Raw genomic sequence first — 2,500 nt, 5'->3', positions numbered from 1 at the left:
GCGATGGCCCTAGCGGGTGTTGACGCAATGTGATTTCTGCCCAGTGCTCTGAATGTCAACGTGAAGAAATTCAAGCAAGCGCGGGTAAACGGCGGGAGTAACTATGACTCTCTTAAGGTGGCCAAGTGGCGGCGGTGTGGCTGCATCCGGACTTGGCTTTTCGAAGTGCGGTCTTGATGTAGTCGTGCTGCTGCTGCGAGGTGCCTTCCTTGGGTTATAGTTACAGGGAGAGTGATGCGCAATACATGGGCCTAGCCCTCTTAGCCTCTCCTCTCCTGCGGTCTTCTCCCCTTCTCGTGGGCCCGCTGATTTTCGCAGAGTGGAAGACCGCACCAGGGGCTTGGGGGGGTTACCAGCCCCCCCTCGCATTATCCCTTTATAGTTGGGGGCAGCCTACAAGAAACAAGAGATGGTGGCCCTTCCGCTGAAGGTGCCACCCCAGCTACCCCAGCACCTATCCGGCCAACCGGCCGTATCGAAAATGCGATAGTTTGTGTAGCTCCCTTTGCTTGCAGTGAGTGCCACCGCACTTTTACCACGAAAAACGGTCTCGGGGTCCATCGCCGCCGCCAACACCTTGCGGCCGCCAACGCTGAGATCGTGACGGAGAGGCATCGCGCGAGGTGGACGGAGGAAGAAGTCCTGTCGCTCGCCAAGGCAGAGGCCGAACTGTTCCTTGAGAGGGACGCCCGGTTCTTCTTCGTTAATCAAGAGCTTATTAGGATGTTCCCCGACCGAACGCTTGAGGCAATCAAGTGCCGACGGCGGCAAGCTGCCCACAAGCAGCTTGTCCGCCAGTTCATGGAGGCGCTTGAGATCGGTCGGGGGGAAGAGCCGGCGTCCCGCCGGGGAGCAGCGAGCTCGCTGCCTGACGCGGGCGAGGCCGCTGCGCCGCCCGTCGACGCAGCCGAGGACTTCGCGGCCGACACCACCGGGCCGCCGCCGGAGGGGCCGACTGACGCCGCCATCTGGGAGCATCTGGCGGGGCTACCTGCTTCCGCCCAGCGTTTCTCTGCTCTGGATCGAGTCATTGGTCTGGGGCGGGGCACGCCGCCCGATGTCATCCTGGGCATGCTCCCGGATGCCCTTGCGTCGGTCGGGTCCAGGGGGGAGAGGTCGATCACCAGGGCACAGCGGCCGCGCCAATCATCCAAGCGGCCGCCTGCCGCCCCGCCGCTGCAGAAGCGCAAGCGGCGCCGCTGGGAGTTCGCGCGGACACAGGACGCCTTCCGCAGGTCGCGTGCACGTTGCGTGCGCGGCTTGCTGGACGGCACCCTGCTGCAGCCGCCACCCGACATCCCCGGTCTGCTGGACTTCTGGGCGGACCTCTTCACGAAGAAGCCGATCTCCACCGCTGGCTTCATCCGTGACCGCCTTCTCCCGCACTCGGAGCCTGTCGCTCCTGAGTGCCTATGGGGGCCGGTCACACGTGAGGAGGTCGCTGCTGCCTTGCCGCCCAGGGGATCGGCGGCCGGGCCGGACGGCCTGACTCCAGCGGAGCTGCGGCGCCTGCCGCATGAAGTCCTGGTGAAACTCTTGAACCTCTTCCTCCTGGCCCGCGCCCTCCCCGAGCGTCTGCTTCGCGCCCGGACGTCACTTCTCCCCAAAACGGCTGCACCAACATCCCCCGCTGACTTTCGCCCCATTACGGTCTGCTCGGTGTTGGCGCGGACCTTTCACAAGGTTCTCGCGTCACGCCTGATGCGTGCATGTGCTGTGGACGAACGTCAGCGGGCATTCATCCCCCGGGATGGGATGTTGGAAAACACCTTCATCTTGGACACTGCTCTCACCGACGCAGTCCGCTCCTGTCGCTCTGTTTTTGTGGCATCGATCGACGTCTCTAAAGCGTTCGATTCGGTGGACCATGCTGCCCTCCGCCCCGTGCTGAGGGCTCATGGCCTGCCGGATTGCTTTATTGAGTACGTCGAAAGGTGTTACGAGGGTAGCACGACAGTGATAGCGGGCGGCGCCGACGTGGGCGTGCCCCTGCAGCCGGCAAGGGGTGTGCGTCAGGGTGACCCCCTCTCCCCCCTCCTTTTCAATTTTGCGGTGGACTATGTTTTGAGTCAACTTCCCTCCCACATCGGAGCTCGGATCCTCGGCCGCAGAGTCAACGCTGCGGCCTTCGCAGATGACGTCCTGCTTTTTGCATCGACCGCGAGGGGATTGCAGTCCCTCATCGACGCAGCCGTCGCAGCCCTCGGCCATCTGGGGCTGCAGATCAACGCCCGGAAGTGTTTCACCCTCGCTTTAGTCGCGTCTGGGCGTGACAAGAAGGTGAAGGTCGACGCCGACGTTACCTTCAAAGCGGGCAACGCCACCATGCCCGCCCTACGTGTGGGTGAAACCTTCCGGTATCTGGGACTGCAATTCTCCACCGCGGGTCGCTGCGTGTTCAACCCACGACGTCACCTGGTGGAGCAGCTGGACGTCATCTCCCGAGCTCCGCTTAAGCCGCAACAGCGCCTCTACGCCCTCACCAACGTACTTCTCCCAG

At 63.2% G+C, this 2,500-nt stretch overlaps 1 pseudogene; it reads left to right on the top strand.

The window, feature by feature from the left end:
• LOC126435463 (large subunit ribosomal RNA) overlaps positions 1-2,500 on the top strand; it is a 7,962-nt pseudogene that overhangs the window by 2,767 nt on the left and 2,695 nt on the right.

The sequence above is a fragment of the Schistocerca serialis genome, unplaced genomic scaffold (assembly GCF_023864345.2).
Source record: "Schistocerca serialis cubense isolate TAMUIC-IGC-003099 unplaced genomic scaffold, iqSchSeri2.2 HiC_scaffold_1207, whole genome shotgun sequence".
NCBI classification, from domain to species: Eukaryota; Metazoa; Arthropoda; class Insecta; order Orthoptera; family Acrididae; genus Schistocerca; species Schistocerca serialis.
The sequence above is the reverse complement of the archived record's forward strand: the minus strand, read 5'-3'. Positions and strand labels throughout refer to the sequence as shown.